The 23477-nt window shown below is 36.9% G+C and overlaps 1 protein-coding gene across 1 annotated transcript in view; it reads right to left on the bottom strand.

The window, feature by feature from the left end:
* CDH12 (cadherin 12) overlaps positions 1-23477 on the bottom strand; it is a 1016740-nt gene that overhangs the window by 657984 nt on the left and 335279 nt on the right. The window contains exon 2 of the mRNA XM_045998702.1: positions 12637-12716. The gene's annotated coding sequence lies outside the window, so the exon portion shown is untranslated. The remainder of the gene's footprint in view (positions 1-12636; positions 12717-23477) is intronic.

Here is a 23477-nt window from a genome sequence, read left to right as displayed (position 1 = left end):
TGAATCAATGCATGGTCGCATGTGATAAATTTCAGTCATGTACACATGAGTATTTGCTAGGCACTATACTTGGCATTGAGAATAGGTTTAAAGTTTAAGGAACACACATTATTTTAAAGATGCCATTATTACTGAAACTAAAATAAAATTTCTAAATTAGGTAAAGAAGATTCAATTTTTCACTTCATGTAAATTATTTCTGGATAATTTTAATTTGATCTACAAGTATATATGTGTTCCCTCCAATGTATTTTCCTGTAGAGAGGTATCACTTTCTCCATTGCTAGCCCAACTAGCCATATGATCCAAAGCAGAAATGTAAATATTTGATAGTTTAAGCAAGTTTAGAACCAAGTTGTAATCTCTGTATCTGCTAGGCTAGAAATGTAACTATCTGAGTGTCCATTTTTTGTTTCAATGGTTGTGTATACAACTGTCACTAACCACATGCATGTGGCTGATTGAACATGTGAAATGTGGCTAGTGAGGCAGGAACTGAATTTATAATTTCATTTCATGTTAATTTAAATTTAAAACTTGGAGTAGCATAAAATATTTCCTACAAGAAATCTGAAACTTACTTGTTCAATTACATTTACTCCCAAGTTAAAAAACCATTATGTTCACATTATGTAATGTGCAAATACACCATCATTTGTAGTAAAAGGCCTAAAATTAAGTCCTGGTATTGTGTGCGCCATGTCCAGGAGGGCCTTGAATGTCTTAATGGCAAGTTCCCTTCCCTATTGTGTGCCCATGAATAAGGTCTTCTACCCAAACAACTGTCCTAATCACAGGAACCAGGCACTGTGCCCAATTATCCCCGGGGAGCAAATGTCACTTCCCAATAGCCCACAGAATTATTCACAGAAGTCAATCACATCCTCCTGCAGGAACAGGAGAGCATCTAATCCCTTTGTTATTACCAAGCCGGCCTCCCACAGCCCTTGCTTGTTTACTCTTCCCAAGTGCACCCCCAGTGTGGCCCCGTATGGTACAGTGTCCTCCTACCCCATGCTGTGAGTACAAGAGCCTAACTTGTAAACTGTAAAAAAAACTTGTAAACTGTGGTCCGTGGCATCTTCGCCAGGTCATTTGTCATGTGTTCAGCAATGGCAGTAACCTGGGCAGAATTCCCCTCTGCCAAGGTGAAAAGAAGGCAATCGAAACACTGTAACATTTTAGTTTATTTATATATTTATAAATACTCTTTCTTTAAGAGCAATAGTTTATATATGCTCAGAGTATACATTCAAAACTTACAAATAACATTTTATCACTATCCAATGGCCTGTTATCAATAACCACTGTTCCTTGCTATTTTTATAACATTTATCACATATCGTTTGAATAAAAAAAAACCTGCCAATCTTCACTCATTTTTGCTCTACAAAAATTGCAATATTGAATGGTTTGGATTAATATATGAAAAATATCTTTTAACAATAAGTATTAGTTCTTAAAGTATACTGGTTCACTGAGCAACTGTTAAGCGACTTCCTTCCAGTTAGCTTAGACTGCATTGAGTCTGGGAGATGCTACAAAGTAAAATTTGCTTTCCACATTTTGTCAAGCTAGGACTTCACGTGATTTATTTTCTGCCAATGAGATGCATTCTAAGATTCAGCTATGATCAAAGTTAAGCAGGAAAAGAGGGGATGGTGATGTCAAATCACCCTATTTACTGGCATAGATGCGGCAGGAGGGCTTGGTTCTAAGTCATCCCTTCTGGCTGGAGCTTGCTGATACATAGGTTGTAGTGAAGATCATGTGCTCTTGCAGCTAGCTGTGCTGTGGGGATTTTGATGCATGGGTTTTGATTAAAATGGAATTATCCTGGAGCTGTCAGTCCCTTTTCCCCCTATGCTCCTTCCTGTCCCAAGGGAGAAAATCCTGTGGATGGCCATTCCTTTGATGGTGTTCTGAGTCTCATCGCAGGAAGTCTAGACAGTACTGGCCCCTCCCACCCTACCTAACATATTTTCAAACATGTACTTCTTTATAAAAATCAGCTTTGTGCCTAACATAGAGATTTCCGTTATCTCTTAATGAACCCCAGATTTATACTAGTCTACTGGAGTGAGGCAGCATGATAATGTATCCCTTGATAACACAGTTCTGAATATGACGTGACTGATACTTACTCCTACCTTCTCATTGCTTTGTAATGATGCAGTGACTAATTTTATATGATTGAATTTTGAACCCCTTTTAAACTATTATGGTGTATTTAATATACTTTTGAAACTAGCCTAATTCTTCTAGTCACTGATAATCATTCTTCTGAACCCACATTGTAAGTTGAACATCAAATGCAACATAACTGTTGCTCATGATTTAGGCTCACCTCCTCTAATTCAGATTTTTTTTAAAACCTTCATTTTCCCCCCAAATAAGTACCACTGAGGTGACCTGAAAGTTGGGTAAAATTTTGCAAGGTCATTATGGATGGAAGAGGATAAAGGTGTTTCTTTAAAGATGGGAAAGTATACAGATACCCTGAGGTGTGTGGGGGAAGACCGAGGAACTGGAAGAAGGCCAGTGTAATGGGAACATACTGGATAGAGAAGAGATCATTGGAAGCCACGGAGCCAGGGCTTGAGATGAGGCCAGGGGACCATGAAACCTGCAATTTCATATCAGATACAGACAAATAAACAGTCTATAACCCAATGCGATAGGATGGCCAAACTAATGAACCTGCCACAGATTCTGGAGACAAGAGAGACAAAAAGAACAGAATGACAGCCGAATTATGAGCAGCGAGATGTTCGGGGAGGGAACGCACATGCAGGTGGGCAGCGGGGGAGGGGAGTTCTGGGCAGAGCGTGAGCATGTTAGAGCTCTGTAAGAGAGTACGGCTATAGCTGAGAAACTGGATGTTTTGTAGTGTGTATGTGTTAGCACAGAGCACAGGGGGAAGTGTGGCTCTAAATAAAGCTGCAAAACAAAAATGGGACCATGAAGAGCTTTGTAAGATGTATAAGGTCAGGATAAATTTATCACTAGAGTTACCTATTGCTGCTCTGAAACACAAGGAGCCCTCTGTGAGAAGGCTGAAGAATTCGATTTTAGATATAATTACACCCCAGAGACATTTATGCCAAGTTTCAATATTCCTTAGCTTTAAGAACACCCATCTAGTTATGAAATGAAATGCAATGATAATTAAACTACCAGAAGGCTACAACACAGCGTCACACACTATGCAAGGAATATCAGTTGCAAAAAGGAAACTCCCTTTTGCACAATTGAAGATGCAGTTATCCTATATCTCTCCCCTTTTGTCAGCCCTGTGGGATACATGGGACATATGCTTTCTATCTAGTTTCAAACATGTGTTTAGATGACAGGCATCCCCTAGGGGTAAGGGGAAGAATAGATTTCAAATAACATAGGAAGATGGAATAAATATCATGCTTAAAGAAATGAATTTCTCCATCTGTCTCATCATATACAGCAAAACGTTTAAAGGAGCCTACCATTCTTGATATAAACATTCCCTACAAATGTTCATTGAAAATCTTCGAACACTGGCTGTGGTAATAGGCTTTTCATGTGTTGGGGAGAATTGTTAAGCTAGAAAAGGAAGATGCATTTTTGCAATATTAATTCAATTAACAGTGTTATGAGACTATATGTGTTATATGCAAACAATTTATTATTTCCAAGGACGTTGTGTCTGTCCACAGTTTAAGCAGCAGTTTCCACAAGGCAGTAAAGTCTGGCTATGGAGAATGTATGAAAAGTCATTGAATGGTTAGAACGAAACACACGAAGGGAAAAAGAGTCTTTATTCAGGGATCTTGGGCATTCAGTAAGGCAACAAGGTGGCCACACTCAAATTCCGCAACCTCAGAAGAATTGTGAGGTCGAATTGGCATGGTTAATGAAGGAAAGACCTGGATGAACTGAGAAGAGATGACATGTTTATCAGCCAAGGATATCAACCATAGGTACCAAGTCTACTCATGGAAGCAACTGGACTGACCATAACTTAGCAAATGTTGGATCTCCCACAATCCAGGATCATCACTACTCGAAGAACCCCTCTCGCTCCCAACTCCACCAAGATCACATGAACCTCTTTTATCTTACAGGGAGGCACAGGGAAGGATGTGAAAGACTGAATGAACAATACCCCGAAGAGACTGATATGTCTCTTCACACACTACTTAGATTTTTGGACCTCATGACATTTTAAACTGAGGGAAAGACTGCTCACAAGAGATGTCCTATCGGTTCTGAAAACAGACACAATATCATCATTATATATTTAAGTCTTATTGCAAATATAATCGGGGATGTTGCAATGCATGCAGTTATGAAAAAGAATGCTTAGAAACATGCCTTCTTATCACTTGGGGACACTGGCTAAAACTATCCTTAAATAATATATACTATAATAATGATAATATATAATATTAATAAATGACCATGGTTAAAAGTTAGAAGTTAGGTAGATGAAGTTAGAAGATATATTTTTGATAATGTAGGTAATTATATGTAGGTACAAGGCCTTTTCAAACTGAATTACTGTATCCTATTAATGGAACTATCTAATGAGAATGCTCAAAGTAAGTTGATTATCTCATCTTTGGATATCACAAAGATACAGTTCTTGGAAAATCAGGGCAAGGTAAGAACATAGGAAATGTTATATTTATATCTGTCATAAATCTGATGGAACCATCTGATTGTTACAATAAAGACACAGCATGAGTTCTTCTAACCCTATAAAAAATCTCAGTATTTACCTATGGTGCTTGGGTGGGAAGATATCAGAAACATTTTACTAATGTCTACTGTTGTCATGCTCTGGTTATATTAGAGACTTATGAGACTTATTAGACTTTAACTATATAGAGACCTTAGAGTACCTAAGTATTTAAGTTGGGATTCAGTCATTTTTGGCAGTTCTAGAAGTCTAGCAGTGTTTCATTTTCTGTGGTCAGAAAACCTCCACCACCATTTCTTAATCATATCCTTTGTATTTATATGCAGCCCATCGGGTAACACTGAGTTTCCCTGACTCTTACTACCACTTTGAGTTTCTTTATGGCTTTTTATCTTATCTCAAAATCACTCTCAGGATTTCTGCAACTTTCCTGATCCTACAGCCTTGGTATACTTTCCGTGGTGTGGCCTTCTCACTTTCTTATAAGATCACCCTTAGTGGGCACCACTCTTACAGATCCTATTACAGCCAACTATGCAGCTAAAATGAAGGGGGACATGCAGATTATTTAGGTACAATTTAAACCATTTGGGATTTCTATGCTATTTTAGAACAACTAAAGACATATTTGTGGTTCATAGTTCAAAAGCCATAAAAAAACATTTGTCATACACATATCAGATTACCAAAGTGAGATTATAACGAAGTGATACAGGTCAAAATAAATCTACATTACGTTTCATCACTTTCCCAGAGCATTTAAACTCAGAGTCAAAAAACAAATTTTTATGTCCTCAAAATAGAATGAAATTCATTATTTAACCATATGGTTAACAGAGTAATGTCTACTCCACTGGGCCCCATTGGGTTGCCTAGATACCTGAAGGTTCTCGTAGACAGAGGTCTTAGATGTGGCACCAAATTGTAGAAGTTACAAGTATAGACTTTTTGCTAGATTGTCTAGATTGGAATCCAGCATAGTCATTTATTAGCCGTGGGAACTTGGGCAAATTATTTAACTTCTCCAAGCTTCATTTCCTTTATCTATAATATAGTATAATGTAAATCAAAGAATAATGTCATCCCAGAAGGTTATTAAAAGGATTATGTAAGTTAGTATTTGTATATACCATTTGTTGTTTTGTTTTGTTTTTTTTCTTAAAGATTTTATTTATTTGACAGACAGAGATCACAAGTAGGCAGAGAGGCAGACAGAGAGAGAGGGGGAAGCAGTCTCCCTGCTGAGCAGAGAGCCTGATGTGGGGCTCGATCCCAAGACCCTGAGATCATGACCTGAGCAGAAGACAGAGGCTTTAACCCACTGAGCCACCCAGGTGCCCCTGTATTACCATTTGTAAAATGCTTAGAACAGTGTCTGGACTGTAATAAACCAATTTAAATGTTTTTTAATAAATAGATTCTGTCTTTGTTTTGTTATGGGATTTGGAGGGAGTAGAATACTCTCCTTCTTCTGTATTTCTTTCATGCCAGAAATACATGGGCTCTCATTTCAAGCCCGCTAACTTCCATTGCAAAAGTTGTAGAGATTCATACTAGGTTTTTGTGGGCTTTTTTTTTTTTCTTCATAATTTTCAATATATCCTTAGTGGTTGTTTTTCCTAAACTTTGTTTCTCTTGTATTTCTGAAGTTAGTTCTTTCGTTGTTTTACTAATTACTTCATCATTCATTTAGTGAAATGTCTTAAGATGAACAGCTATTTTTGACATGTGTACATCATCTATGTGTGTACCTGCATGGTTTGCTCTGTGAAAAGACTTGAAATCTTTCAATTCTTTCATGTTATTTTATTGGGAAGACCTTGAACTGAAAGAGTTCAAGGCTTTTCAAGTCTTTTCATATGTTATTTTTTGGGAATACCTTCTCTAAATGTGTGTTTAAAATTGGCAAAATACTAGGTCTCCTTTCCTCTACAACACAAGAACTTCCTATCCCTCGTCCTGGCTTATTTTCTGCATAGCATTCATGACTTTCATAAACAGATTTATCTGTAATTTTAACATAAATTAAGAATATATGACTTAATTACTTGGTTCTTTTTTTCTCTTTACTAGAATGTAAGTACTGAGGTGGTTAATTTTAAAGTGACTTAGTTCTTGTCTTATGTCACCCCATTTTAAAGAGGCCTTTGAAACATAAAACAGCATTTTAAAATGTTACTGAGATCCATTGAACATATAATATAGTTTCTCTTTAATCTATTTTCCCCATTTAGTAATTATTTAAGAAAATAATCCAGATATGCAGACATAGGGGCAAATATCTGCTCTCTGGTAGCCTTTTTTTTTTTTTTTAAGTAGATTTTGGGACCCACGATTTTGTGGTTAAATAGCAGATACTATTATGAAGCTGAAAGTGATTTAGTCTATTTTTAGTGCATCAATAAACAGTAAGGATCCTTCATACAGTTAGCATCAGTCTTAGTTTACATGGCAGAGAAAACTCACTGAGTCCGAAAGTTCGGTCTCCTCCTTCTTTTGAACTGTTAATGAAACACCCAGTGCAGTGTTGTTACAAAACAGATAAACAAAGAACCAAATGCAATGGTACATGGTACAACAAAGCTGTTTGACTCAAAAATCATTATACGAGCTTGTATCAGAGCATACGGTACTGAATCACCATTCCAGGGGAAGGAAACGTAGTAGCTAAAGAGATATTTGAACTAAATTGGACTAATGTCGTAGTGGGAAGAAAGTTATTTGTCCCAGCCATGGGGTGTAGAATATGGTGCCCTCAGTGCAGAAATAGCCCAGATTAAAATGTCTGCCATTTACTCTGGTTATTTTCAAAGAAAGGCAGTTGAGACTTTCTAAAATATCAGATGAAATCATGTTCTCATATAAACACAAAATATGTTTCAATGCCAAGCATAAATATATATTTTTAATTATCAGCCACTCTGGATTAGTCACGCCACACTTCCCCTTAACTAAAATAGATAATTAAGTATCAGCTACATTAAAAAAAAAAAAATCATTGCCAGCGGATATTTCGTATTAAACCAGGGAATCAGAAACTGGAATCTATTTATGTCTCCTTAATAAGCTCACAATTATCCTTGAATAAGTGATTCTGTTACTCTGTGCTCTTTCCTTGTGTTTTCATAAAATCACCAAGTTCAGCTGCATCATGAACTGATTTAAACAATGCTGAAAAAAAGTAACAAGCTGTTTTTTCAAAAGCTTTAAAATTTGATTAACGTGTTTATCTTCAACAAAAAAAAAATGAAATTTCTCACTGTGTATGATTCACTCATCTGCCTCCGAAGACCTTTGATTAGAATAATTTCTCAAATATAAACAATTAGTAACAGGCCATTTGTTTACTAAATGTTATAGGAGAAACCCAGCTGTCTAGTATCTCCTTCATTTCACTATTGTGAAGTTAGAATTTTCTCACGACATTCTACTATTTAAAAATGGTTAGCTAAATAATGAAGTTTTCTCAGATTAGATATTTTAAGGTTACTTCCCATCTGCCGTCCAAGAAGAAACATTTCAATCTAAGAAAATGATTAGCATTTCTATATAATTCGACTCCACTTTTCATATACCCTCGAAAAAGATCTTAGCACTTATTTTGTGGAAGGAGGCTTTTAAAAATCGACTTTAAAATTATGTTCTGCTGACTTGCAAATGGCAGGGCAGTGATAATTGAGAGAAGCCTTCAAAACTCTGACACCTTTTATCCCTGCACAAAGATTCTACGCTCTGTATGTTCTAATCCTTGGCTTTCCAATATTGCCTTTGTGAGGTTACGAAGATGAATGCTCATTGCTTTTAATCCTTACCATGATTTATGAGCCTCTTGGTATCCTTTCCCCAGAGCAGCTACAACTGTGTGGTTGTTCTGCCTGCTGCTTAAATTACACAGACATCTGCAAAGTAAATTATGGATTGTTGTCCCATAGACCAGAACCAAGCATTCTCTTCCTCTCTCCTGCAGGATTTTTTTTTTTTTTATTATTAGAACAAAGACCACATACAGTTTTACTTGTTTTTGTCCTAAAGAAATGTTAAGCTAACCTGAATGATCGCACAATGACCTGGATTATGACCTGTCACATAACATCAAAAGCAACATGACATATAAGCAAGATTACTTTAAGGCTAGGGGGGGAAAATTTTAATTTATATCTTTCTCCTTTATTTAAAGAACACCATCTTTAGGGTCACAGAAGAAGGTGACCTTTAAAATTAACTAAGATATGTGCCATGCAATAAAGACACATGTTAAGTGACATTTCAGTCTCCTGTGTGCAAGACTTTAAAAGCATCTTGTGGCCTATGGTCCTTTGAATGAAATATTGATAAAGAAATAATTTTTTAAAAAATTACATAAAGGAAATTTCATGAAAGATCAAAGCACCTCTTTTAGATTTTGCTTTTCTTCTACTGTTATCACTTAGAGTAAACTGTTTTAATAATCTTGGACACTTGCAGTGATCATGAGTAAATGGAACAATTTTTTCTTCTGAATAAGAAGACTAAGAGAGTCTAAGAAGATATAGTCAACTCCCTCTGTATTTTCCTTTCTTTTCTCTGCTTATTATTTTGTGCAGATGATGACTCATAATTCCCAATGACAAGTCCATTGTGAAATCCTAACAGGCATGTCTCAAATGACTAGTCTTTGACAGTTACCTAAATTAGAAATATCCCAGCATTTATTTATTTTTTTTTTTTCAAATGTGCTAATTGCAGCCCCAACAACAACCCACCAGGGGAAAACCTCACTAACAAAATTTACAAAATGATTTCTAGTAGTGCCTTACAAACTACGTTTCTTTTTTCAAACAGATGGCTCTGCAATTCATTTTTTTTGATCCCTATTGTCAACTCAGCAGGATGTTGTGAGCACTAAAACCAGAAATGCTCAAATCCACTCCTGGCTGCGCAGATCTGTTGCTCCCTCTGTGTTTCCACCCGTTTCCTTTTCACCTCATCACTGCTGAGAGGCATGGTTCCCTTAGTGTCAGGACATGATATTCGTACTAAGGCCCTAAAGACTTCGGATTTTTGTTTTTTGTTTTTTTCTTTAAGACAGATCTTGTCATTGTTTACACCTGTGTCAGTCTCTGTATTCATTTTCAAAACTTTCCTTCTATGACCCCAGCTTGCTTCCTTGGCCTCGTGAAGTATTCAAAGAATTCTGAAGGATGGGATTTAGTTAAAACCCTAAACTAAATATTTCTCTAAATAAACAAATGCCTTTTGAATAGTGATTACATACAAGTAATTGTCTAAGATATTATAGGATCTAGACACAAATAAGATAGATTGGCACTTCCTAAAGACTGGGTAAATATACATATATCTGTATATGTATAATATGCATATCTCTAATCCCCCAATATATTGCCAGCAATTATTTTCTTAAACACATACACATATGCACACATGCACATACACACACCCTGTCCAGGTTAATTCTCCATATTCAAAAATAAATAGCAACAATAAACATAGCTCCATATGGTCTAAAACGTAAATCTCACAGCACAGATACGTTTTTAAATTTCATTCAAGGTTCTTCATCTCCTGAACCCACTCTTCTGGATTTATCTACCAGCTGTCCTCATCCTTGATATTCACTGCATTTCCTAATTTTCCAAAGGCTTAAAATTCACCACACATGAATTACTACATACCTTAATGTCTTATATACATGTATTCCCTTCTCTTTATATATTTGTAGTCACTTACCTTTAAAGTCTGTGTCTTCCCTCCCCTTTCCACCATACCATACAGAAGAAATCCTACCCCAACTTCTCTGCAACCATAGCATTTTTCATATTGGAACACAGAAGTAGTCTATAAATAATCAAAGGGTGCTGTCTGACTGTACGAAAAAGGAATGATTTCTTTCATCTTGTTTCTCATTTTCAGACGACTTATAATAAGTTATTCTAATTACTTGCTAGGCAATCATGAATGTAAGTGACAAATAACAGGACAAACACTAAATTTTGTGAAATTTGGGGGGACACATATTTACTCTTTCTTTGATTGTTTGAAAAAGAATGTATTGAAGAAGATGGTAGGGTTTTAAACCAGCCCCAGACCATTCATTGCTCTATTCAAAACTGAATGAATGGTAAGTATTTTAACACTGGGTTTGTTTGCCTTGAAACCTATATCTCAGTGTTCTTGGATATCACTCTCTTCATCCACTCTCTAGGATTTCATTCCATTGAGATTACTTTCAGGTCTATTTTCTTACTTGAAGTTTATGAAAACTCTTATATTAAAAGGAGAGCAATTTCAAGCCATTCTCTATAAATATCTTCTACATTCATTTGAATTATTTCCTTATTGAAAGAAGTGAACCTTCTTACTGCTTTGAGTTTATCCTTTCTCATGTTACTATGTTTAAATTATTCCTATGTAAAATGATGCTTAAATTCTTATATATTCCTTTTAAATTTGGTTATAGCACAGAGAGAACCAAAGGACACTTGAGAAGAGTATACTTCTTTTTTTTTTTTTTAATCTTTGGATATTTTAATGCTTCATTGAGCTTTAAAGGAAAAGATGTGAAATTCTATATTAATAATTAGTATGATGTGGTATGTTTTTTTATTACTCATACTTGTATCATAAATAATATTTAGGTTGCTGAAATTATAATTTTGTAAAAAGGCCAAGTTGCTGATTACAGGAATTAATTCTGAAGTATGAAGCTCTCTTACTTATCAATCTGAGTATAAGATCTGGAATGGAATCCCTACTCCAAAATTATCCAAGAATAGAAATTTTTAAAGTATCTAAATTTTCTATAACAATGTGAAGATCTTACAAGGTAAAAGTAACATTTTTACCCATGGAAATCCTGCATATTGATAACAAATTAAAAGATAAGATAGATGACAAAAGGAATTAGTATTAGATATCAAATGGTTAATTTCAAGCTTTTAATATTGAAAAATTATATCTAAAATTTGTATTACTCAAATCTGATACTTGAAATTAACTGATAATGTTCTAAAACTAGATTAAAGTATAATACTTTTTGCATAAATCTATCTCATCAAAGGAAAGCTAAAAACAAAAAGAAACAGTTTAGTTTCTCATTTATTAAATATGAGTGTGCAGAGAGTTGAATAAATATCACAGCCAGATCCATAAACCACTTTAGTTTAATTACGTTTGTCTTATCTCTTTAACCTTTTCTTTTGGAGCTATGATATCAATGGCTAATCCTAACTGATCACTAATGGAGAACTGAGACTCTGAAGCTTGTTTTGACGAGATCCTAAGGATAGATGCCACAATTACCAAGCAGGGAATGTCAAGGCAGTGTTTTAATTATTGTCTCCAGAAGGTTAACTCTAAGTGTCTAAATCTCAGAGTTCAGATTCCTGTCATCAGCAAAGGAAAAGCAGCCTACAACTAACTTCCTGCCCAAGAAACAACTGAGCTGGACCCTGCTGAATTACTATCAATAAAGACAAAAAAATTTGAGACAGTATCTCTTTGTTTCCTGTGTCAGAGCATCAGCTGAAGTTTGCCTTGGACATGAGACAGCCCCAGTTGTAATACCCACTAATTATGAGAGAGTCAGCAATGTGTCATAGAAATACAGAAGGAAAAAATCAATCTCTGTTCTTAAGGAGGCACATAGCCGCTAGGTCTTCTCAAATCTGCATGTAAATGGAAACAGTGTGAGAAAAATTCAGGGAAGAAGCTTAAACATATAGAATTCTTGCTAAAAGAATTCTATAAACATATAGAATTCTTGCTAAAAGAAATAATTACTTAAGTTTATGGTCGTGTCATGTGTACACCAACTGCCTATAAGTATATGAACATTTGAATACTTTGATTTCTCATAGAATATTTTTTTAAAGTAAAGAAGGTTTTGAAAGAATTTGAATTTTGAATTATTTATTAAGAAGTAGAAACATGCGTGTTAATGATAGTTAAGTGTCACCTACCTTTGAAAAGGCTGGCATCCTTTAAAACTCCAACATGCTAGTGAGTTCCAAATGGACTGTATTCCCAAACAGAGTCAGAGCTGGAAAAACAAACATACATGAAGTTGTAATGTCAAAAAAAATTATAATATATATTTATTTTAGAATATTTCACATTTAGGGATGCCCGGGTGGCTCAGTTGTTAAGCATCTGCCTTCGGCTTGGGTCAAAATCCCAGGGTCTTGGGATCGAGTCCCACAACGGGCTCCCTGCTCCGTGGGGAGTCTGCTTCCTCCTCTCCCACTGCCCCTGCTTGTGTTCCTTGTGTTCCCTCTCTGGCGGTGTCTCCTCTCTCTGTCAAATAAATAAATAAAATCTTGAAAAAAAAAAAGAATATTTCACATTTACTTAAAAGCTGCAAAGATTGTTCAGAGTTCTCATAAACCTCACATCCAGTTTCTTCTGTTGTTAGCATTTTACATTACAATGATTTAATTGTCATAACTTCTGATACATTATGATATATGGACTCAATTGAACCAATATTGATACATTATTCTGATTACATGAGTTTTTCTCCCAAGGTCCTTTTTCTGTTCTGGATAGCATACTGATTTTAGCCTTTATGTCTCCTCAGCCTGCTCTGGAAGGTGACAGTTTCTCAGATTTTCCTTGTTTTTGATGACCTTAAGCATTTTGAAGAGTAATGATCAGGCATGTACAGAATGTCTCTCAATTGGAATTTGCCTGATTTTGTTCCTCATGATTAGACAAAGGAGATGGATGGTCTAATTATTCTCATTAGATAGGTTTTTGGAGGAAGACCATATAGTGTCCTTCTCATCACTTCACATTGAGGATGTATGAGATTAGCTTGACTTCTGTTCTTCCTTTCCATAGTGTGCCTGTGGAAGGAAGTCAACGAACACCGTCCACACTCAGAGGTAGGGAATTAAGTTCTACTTTCATGAAGGGGAAATATCTGTGAGAATTATTTGAAATTCTGTTGCAAGAAAGATTTTTCTGTTCTCCCAGTTTGTTTGCTTGTTTGTGTATTCATTCATTAATTCTTTCAGAAATTTGTTTACATCAGTATGAATTCATGGATATAGATTTTGTACTTTGTATTATAATAGAATACTACACCAGTTATTTTGGTGCTCAAATTATTCCAGCTTGGCATTTGTGAATTCTTTCACTTGGTTTTTGACCTTTTGACATACCATATAAATCTGTCGATTGAGTTCCTTATACTCTGGTACTCAGGGCAAATTCGTGCTAATCTTATATATTGTTTGCCTCAGCTCTAGACTCAGCAATATTTCCAAGGATCCTGGTTCCTTGTACTGTGAATGCCTTAGAAAACAGTATGTGAACACTCAGTGTGCTTGTTCCTGTGGGAGTGCCATGGTTGCTAAGTCTTTTCTGTGTGCTGAACCGGGAAATATGCATATTTATATCGGTATACATACACATATATTCAAAGAAGTTTTTCTTAAGGAAAACACTATTTCATACTGATATCTCTGACCCTAATGACATAAAATTTTTTCAATCCAACAGTGTCTTAGTTTTAACAGAGTATAGTATTGAAAATGCATCTTACATTTCTGTTTGGAATTTTCCTATCTGGGTAATGGGTCAAGGGTGACTTGAAAAAAGATGCCCACACAAGTTAGAAAATACATGTCTGGTATTTGATTCTGAAGAATTTTTTTTTTCTTTTTAAGATTTTACTTATTTATTTGAGAGAGAGAGAAAGTGAGAGAGAGAGAACGCACAAACAAGGAGAAACAGACTCCCCCTTGAGCAGTAAGTCTGCTGTAGGACTTGATCCCAGGACTCCAGGATTATGACCTGAGCTGAAGACAGACGCTTAAATTGAGCCACCCAGGTGCCCTGAAGAATTTTTAAGAGAGTCCATGGATATTTATTGCCACTTCTTTTTTTTTCCCACTTTTTTTAAAAGATTTTATTTATTTATTTGACACAGAGAGAGAGAGATCACGAGTAGGCAGAGAGGCAGGCAGAGAGAGAGAGGGGGAAGTAGACTCCCTGCCAAGCAGAGAGCCCAATGCAGGGCTCCATCCCAGGACTCTGAGACCATGACCTGAGCCAAAGGCAGAGGCTTAACCATCTGATCCACCGAGGCACCCCCTATTGTCACTTATACTTACTGAAGTTTATCATACTTTAAAAAAATAGCTTTTAACACCATGTGCACACAACCATAGCTGCCTGGTTTTTTAGTCAAGTGTTATACACTAAAAATAATAAAATGAGCATGTGGAAATATGTATTATTTAATAAGAACCAATATATTTTCTTCTGCTGGTACACCCTATTGCTATGGCCATGTTTTATACATTTTTTAAAATATATTTATTTATTTAAATAATCTCTACACCCAGCATGGGGCTCGAACTCCTAAGACCAACATCAAGAGTTGAATGCTCTTCCAACTGAGTCAGCCAGATGCTCCCCAAAAGCTGTTTTTTTCATTTGTTTGTTTTTAAATAGGCTCCTCACCCAGCATGGAGCCCAACATGCAGCTTGCACTCAAGACCCTGAGATCAAGACCTGAACAGAGATCAAGAGTCAGATGCACAACCAACGGGGCCACCCAGGTGCCCCATATGATTAGATGTCTTTTAAAGATTTTATTTATTTGAAAGAGAAAGAGATGGTGGGAGAGGGAACACAAGCAGGGGCAGAGGAAGAGGGAGAAGCAGGCTCCCCACTGAGCAGGGAGCTGGAGGTGGGGCTTGATCCCAGGACCCTGGAATCATGACCTAAGTCTAAGGCAGATGCTTAACAACTGAGCCACCCAGGTGCCCCATGATTAGATTTTTTTAAAGCATCTGAGTTATACTAACTTTACCTATCTTAGATTCTTATTTATTTATTTTAAAGATTTTATTTATTTATTTGAGAGAAAGAGAGTAAGCATGAGAGGGGGAGGGTCAGAGGGAGAAGTAGATGACCTGCTGAGCAGGGAGCCTGATGTGGGACTCAATCCCAGGACTCTAGGATCGTGACCTGAGCCGAATGCAGTTGCTCAACCATCTGAGCTGCCCATGTGTCCTGAGAATTTTTATTTTTAATGAATTTATAATGTAGTTATAATTTGTATCTACATATTAACATTATAACTAAATTATAATCATAACACTTATAAGGGTTCATTATTATTTTATTACAAAAATTGACTGGAAAATATAACAATAGTCTTGAGTGATAATCCTTATGGGTTAACTGTTATTTTTTGGAAGTAAAATCATCAGCTATTTAATGCTTTTGTTTTTATGGAGTTAGAAACCATACGTTTGTGTTCCACAAATTTGCATGTTATAACCTTAATCCCCAACATGATGGTATTTGGAGGTGAGGCTTTAGGAAGTAACAGAATTAGTGCCCTTACAAGAGATAGGAGAGAGCTTTCTTCTCTTTGCTCTCTGCTGTGTGAGAACAGAAGGAAAAAAAAGAAAAAAAAAAAAAAAGGCTATCACCAAACCAGGAAGAGGGCCCTAAGAATCTAAGAACTGGATCATCCAGCATTTTGATCTTGGAGTCCCCCATCTGCAGATCTGTGAGAAATAAATGTTTGCTTTTTAGGTCAACCAGGCTATAGTAATTTGTTATGACAGCCTGAGCAAATGAAGAAATCTGGTAACTAACAGAGGTTTTTACCTGTCAAGCAAAATCCTTTAGATTAAAAAATGTTAAAGTAAGCAAGAAATTCTAAGCTGTCCCGAATCTTTAAATTAGATTAGAAATGTTGGTTAAAAAAATACAAAAATCGGTATCAATTTCTTGTGGAATGGACAAGAAATGGCCCCATAAGTAGTAGTTTAAAGCAACAGAAATTTATTCTGTCACAGTTGTAGACATCAGAAGTCTCAAACCAAGGAGAGAAGGACTCTCCTCCCCTCAGAGGGCCTAAAGAAGAATCCTGTCCTTGTCTTTTCTAATTTCTATGACTGCCAGCACACTCTGTGCCTTGTGACCACCATCCCAATCTTCAAGCCTGGCAGCTTTGTTCCTTCCTCTTTCACATTGCTTCCCCTCAGGGTGTGTCAAAACTCCCCACAGCTGTAGCCATCTATAGATGGTCTCCGACTTAGGAGAATTCAATTTAGGACTTTTTGATATTATGATGGTGTGAACATGATACACATTCAGGGGAAATCATATTGTGAATTCTGAATTTTGACTTTCTTTTGGACTCATGAGATGCATAGGATCATCTCATGATGTTGGGCAAGGCCAGAGTACAGGTCCAGTCAGCCATCCAGTCATGAGGGGTCTACAAGTGATACACTGGAGACCATTATGGACCTACACAGCCATTCTGTTTTTCATGTTCAGTACAATATTCAGTAGTTACATGAGATGTTCAACACTTTATTCTAAAATAGGCTTGGTGTTAGAGGATTTTGCCTAGCTGTAGGCTAATGGAAATGTTCTGAGTATGTTTAAGGTAGGCTAGGCTAAGTTATGACGTTTTGTAGGTTAGGGTATTAAATGCATTTTTTTTACGATTTTATTTATTTATTTGACAGAGAGAGAGATCACAAGTAGGCAGAGAGGCAGGCAGAGAGAGAAGGGGAAACAGACTCCCCGCTGAGCAGAGAGCCCGATGCGGGGCTTGATCCCAGAACCCTGAGATCATGACCTGAGCTGAAAGCAGAGGCTTAACCCACTGAGCCACCCAGGCACCCCTAAATGCATTTTTGACTTAAGATATTTTCAAATTCTAATGAGTTCATTCAAATGTTGCCCAGGAAGATCTGTATGTGATTGCATTTTGGGCCCACCTAAGTAATCCAGGATAACCTCCTCCTCTCAAGATCCTTCACTTAAGAGGGGAAGCAAGGTGGGGGAGTAGGAGACTGAAATATCATTAAGTCCCAGGAATTCAGCTAGATAGTCACCAAACCATTCTGAACACCTACAAACTCAACAGGAGATAGAAGAGAAGAAGAGTTGAATCCGAAGCAATGGGAAGGTAGACCATAGGGGGAAGGTGCCAGCTCCTGGGAAGCAGTGGAGCAGCAGAGCATAACATCAGAACATTTAGAGGTCTGCTCCACAGAAGGATATTGCCCCAAGAGTCTAAACAGGGGTGGAACCCTCACAGGGACAGTGTGGTCTCAGGACCCATGGGGTTACAGAAAGACTAGGGGTGTCTGAGTGTGGCAGAACTGCCAGGTATCAGAGCAGGGAAGCCAGCTACAGAGATGGAGCCAAGGAGTAAACTCTCACATCGGGGTTACCTTAAAGTGTGATCCAAGGCAGAGTTGGACCAGTGCTCTTTGAGCAGGGACCCTACACGTGGCAAATCTGGAGAGAACCCCTCCTTCCTCCTCCAGGAGGAACAGCACAGGAGGGAGCAGCAGCAATCTGTTGGGTCTGGAGACTCCAAACAGGGCTGTTCCAGAGATAGAAACGCTTGGTCACAGGCCGGGTGAACACAGAGTGTAGCCAGAGACCAGAGAGACAGGAGGGATTGACTGCTTCTCTCTGAGGGGGAGCTGAGGAGTGGGGCCCAAGCTCTTGGCTTCTCAGGGCCACAGATTGGGAGGCTTCCATTTTCATTCCCATATTCCAGAGCTCTACAGAAAGCATTCTGGGAACAAAAACTACCTAGAGTGAACCCCAGCAGATTACTTAGCCTAGCCCCTGGCCAGGGTGGACAATTCTGTCTCAGGCAAAGACATTTGGGACTCACTACAACAGGCCCCTCCCCCAGAAGATCAGCAAGAACATCCAGCCAATACCAAGTTCACTGATCAATGAGAACTGTAGAACTCAAGAGCTAAGGGAAAAGAACGCATAGAATTCATGTGTTGTTTTTTTTTTTTTTTAACCCATGATCCTTTAGTTTTGTAAAGTTAAATTTTTTATATTACTTTTTTCTTATTCTATTTTTTTAACTTTTCCTTTTTCATCTATTAATGTTTTTTAATGATATTAACTTAACAATACCTTTTAAAAAATCTTTTTAAATTTTCATTGTTTTAGTCATATTTTAGAACTTCATAATATTTAACCTTATTTTAGGTATACCTATAGTTTTTTTTTTCCTTAAGATTTTGGGATGTAATTTCTTCTAATAGATCAAAATATACCCTAAATCTAGCACATGGCTTTGTTCTAGTACCAGCCTGATCACATGCTCTCCTCTATTTTTTTTTCTTTTTCCAACCAACTAATCAATTCCTTTTTTAGATCTTTTTCTAATTTTCATCTTTACAATCATATTCCTTCCCTTTGTACAGTTTACCCTTATTTTCGTGTGTGTGTGTGTGTGTGTGTGTGTGTATTTTTTTTTTCTTTCTTTCTTTAAAAATTTGAGAGGTATTTCCTTCTAAGAAACCAGAATACACCCAGAATCAAGTGGTTGGCTCCCTTCTATTCACCAGTATGTATGTATGTATGTATGTGTGTGTGTGTATATATATATATATATATATATATATATATATATATATATCCATTTCTTCTTCTCCTGGTTTTGGGTCTTTTCTGATTTGCTTGGCATAAATTTTTCTAGGGTCTTTCCCACCCTTTTAGTATTTTATTCTCTCATTCATACATTCTTATCTGGATAAAATGACAAGGTGGAAAAACTTACCACCAAAAAACAAACAAGAAGCAGCACCAATGGCTAGGGACCGACTCAATATGGACACTGGTAATATTTCAGAACTAGAGTTCAGAATGATGATTATCAAGGTGCTAGTTTGGGCTCGAAAAAGGCATGGAAGATATTAGAAAATCCCTTTCTGGAGAAATACAATCCCTTTCTGAAGAAATAAAAGAACTAAAATCTAACCAATTTGAAAACAAAAAGCAATTAATAGGTACAATAAAAAATGGAGAATTTTACTCCTAGGAAAATTATGCAGAAGAGAGAATTAGTGATAAAGAAGACCAAATGACAGAGAATAAAGAAACTGAGTAAAAGAGAGACAAACAACTACTTGACCATGAGGGGAAAATGAGAGAGATAAGTGATAACATAAGACAAAACAATATTAGAATAATTGGGATTCCAGAAGAAGAACAAGGAGAGAGAGGAGGAGAAGGTATATTGTAGTGAACTATAGTACAGAATTTCCCTAATATGGCAAAGGGAACAAGCATCAAAACCAGAAGGCACAAAGAAACCCCCTCAAAGGCAATAAAAATAGGTCCACTTGCCATCACCTAATAGTAAATCTTACAAGTCTTAGTGACAAAGAAAAAATCCTGAAAGCAGCTCAGGACAAGAAGTCTGTAACATACAAATGGTAGAAATATTAGAATGGCAGCAGACTTATCTACAGAGACCTGGCAGGCCAGAAAGAACAGGCATGGTAGATTCAGAGCACCAAATGAGAAAAATATGCAGTCAAGAATACTATATCCAGTGATATTGTCATTGAAAATAGAAGGAGAGATAAAAATCTTCCAGGACAAACAAAAATTAAAAGGATTGGCAAACACCAAACCAGCCCTATAGGAAATATTGAAAGGGGTCCTCTAAGCAAAGAGAGAGCCTAAAAGTAGAACGGAAAGGAACAGAGACAATATACAGTAACAGTCACCTTACAGACAATAAAATGGCACAAATTCATATCTTTCAATAGTTACCCTGAATGTAAATGAGCTAAAAGACACAGGGCATCAGAATGGGAAAAAACAAAACAAAACAAAACAAAAACACTGCCGATTGCTGTCTACAAGAAATCCATTTTAGACCCAAAGACACCTGCAGATTTAAAATAAGGGGATGGAAAATAGTTTACATTGCTAATGGACATCAAAAGAAAGCTCGGGTGGTAATCCTTACATCAGACAAATTAGATTTTAAGCCAAAGGCTATAATCTATAATCCTCATCTAGTAAGAGACGAGGAAGGACACTATATTATACTTAAAGGGTCTGTCCACCAAGAAAATCGAACAATTTTAAATATCTATGCTCTTAACAGGGGGGCACCCAACTATATAAACCAATTAATAGCAAAATAAAGGAAACACATTGACAATAAAACAGTAATAGTAAGGGACTTTTACACCTCCTTCACTGAAATGGAAAGACCATTCAAGCAAAAGATTAACAAGAAAATAAAGGCTTTAAATCACACACTGGACCAGAGAGACATCACAGATATATTCAGAACATTCCATCCCAAAGCAACAGAATATACATTCTTCTCCAGTGCACATGGAACATTCTCCAGAATAGATCACATCCTGGGTCACAAATCAGGTCTCAATTGATACCAAAAGACTGGGATCATGCCCTGCATATTTTCAGATCACAATGCTCTGAAGCTAGAACTCAATCACAAGAGGAAAGTTGGAAAGAACTCAAAAGCATGGAGGCTAAAGAACATCCAACTAAAGAATGAATGGGTCAACCAGGAAATTAAAGAAGAATTAAAAAAAAATTATGGAAAAATGAAAATGAAAACACAACTGTTCAAAATCTGTGGGACACAGCAAAGGCTGACCTGAAAGGAAAGAATATAGTGATAGAAGCCTTTCTCAAGAAATAAGAAAGGTCTCAAGTACACAAACTAACCCTACACCTAAGGAGCTGGAGAAAGAACAACAACGAAAGCCTAAACCCAACAGGAGAAGAGAAATCATAAAGATCTGAGCAGAAATAAATGAAATAGAAACTGAAAGATCAGTAGAACAAATCAACAAAACTAGGAGCTGGTTCTTTGAAAGAATTAATAAGATTTTTTTAAAGATTTTATTTACTTATTTGACAGTGAGAAATCACAACTAGGCAGAGAGGAGGCAGGCAGAGAGTGGGGGAAGCAGGCTCCCTGCTGAGCAGAGAGCCTAGTGTCTCAGGACCCTGAGATCATGACCTGAGCCGAAGGCAGAGGCTTAACTCACTGAGCCACCCAGGTGCCCAAGAATTAATAAGACTGATAAACCCCAGGCCAGACCTATCAAAAATAAAAGTGAAAGGACCCAAATTAATAAAATCATGAATGAAAGAGGAGAGATCACAACCAACACCAAAGAAATAAAAACAATTATAAGAACGTATTATGACCAACTATACGCCAGCAAATTTGACAATCTGGAAGAAATGGATGCATTTCTAGAGACATATAAACTACCAAAACTGAACCACAAAGAAATAGAAAACCTGAACAGACCCATAACCAGTAAGGATATGGAAGCAGTCATCAAAAATTTCCCAACAACAAGAGCCCAGAGCCAAATGGCTTTCCAGGGGAATTCTACCAAACATTTAAAGAAGAATTAATACCTACTCTCCTAAAACTTTTCCAAAAAATAGAAATGGAAGAAAAAGCTCCAAACTCATTTTATGTGACCCAGCATTACCTTGATCCCAAAACCAGACAAAGACCCCCTCCAAAAGGAGAATTGCAGACCAATATACTGGATGAACAAGGATGCAAAAATTCTCACCAAAATGCTAGCCAATAGGATGCAACATTACATTAAAAGGGTAATTCAGGGGCGCCTGGGTGGCTCAGTGGGTTAAATCCTCTGTCTTTAGCTCAGGTCATGATCCCAGGGTCCTGGGATTGAGCCCCGCATCGGGCTCTCTGCTCAGCAGGGAGCCTCCTTCCTCCTCTCTTTCTGCCACCTTGTAATCTCTCTCTGTCAAATAAATAAATAAAATCTTTTAAAAAAATAAAAAATAAATAAAATTAAAAATTAAAAGGATGGATTATTCACCACGACCAAGTGGGATTTATTCCTGGGCTGCAAAGTTGGCTCAACATCTGCAAATCAATCAATGTGATACAATACATTAATAAAAGAAAGAACAGGGGCGCCTGGGTGGCTCAATGGGTTAAGCCGCTGCCTTCGGCTCGGATCATGATCTCAGGGTCCTGGGATTGAGTCCCGCATCGGGCTCTCTGCTCAGCGGCGAGCCTGCTTCCCTCTCTCTCTCTCTGCCTGCCTCTCTGTCTACTTGTGATCTCTCTCTGTCAAATAAATAAATAAATAAAAAGAAAGAACAAGAACCATAGGATACTCTCAATAGAAGCTGAAAAGGCATTTGACAAAGTACAGTATCCTTTCTTGATCAAAACTCTTCCCGATGTAGGGATATGGGGTACAGACCTTAATATCTTCAAAGCCTTCTATGAAAAACCCACAGGGAATATCATTCTCAATGGGGAAAAACTGAGAGCTTTTCCCCTAAGGTCAGGAACACAGCAGGGATGTCCACTATCACCACTGCTATTCAACATAGTACTAGAAGTCCTAGCCTCAGCAATCAGACATCAAAAAGAAATAAAAGACATCCAAATCAACAAAGAAGAAGTAAAACTCTCACTCTTTGCAGATGAAATGATACTTTATGTGGAAAACCCAAAAAGCTCCACTGCAAATCTGCTAAAACTTGTACAGGAATTCAGTAAAGTGTCAGGATATAAATCAATGCAGAGAAATCAGTTGCATTTCTTTATACCAACAACAAGAGAAAAGAAAGAGAAATTAAGGAGTCAATCCCATTTACAGTTGCACCCAAAACCATAAGATACCTAGGAATAAACCTAACCAAAGAGGCAAAGACTCTATACTCAGGAAAATATAAAGTACTCATGAAATAAATTGAAGAAGACCGAAGAAATGGAAAAGTGTTCCATGCTCATGGATTGGAAGAACAGTATTGTGAAAATGTCTATGCTACCTAAAGCAATCTACACATTTAATTCGATCCCTATCAAAATCCCATCAATTTTTTTCAAAGAAATGGAACAAATAATCCTAAAACTTATATAGAACAAGAAAAGACACTGAATAGTCAGAGGAATGTTGAAAAAGAAAGCCAAAGTTGGTGGCATCACAATTCCAGACTTCAAGCT

This window comes from Meles meles, chromosome 3 (assembly GCF_922984935.1).
Source record: "Meles meles chromosome 3, mMelMel3.1 paternal haplotype, whole genome shotgun sequence".
NCBI classification, from domain to species: domain Eukaryota; kingdom Metazoa; phylum Chordata; class Mammalia; order Carnivora; family Mustelidae; genus Meles; species Meles meles.
Note: the sequence above shows the minus strand (reverse complement) of the source record. Positions and strands in the feature narration are given on the sequence as shown.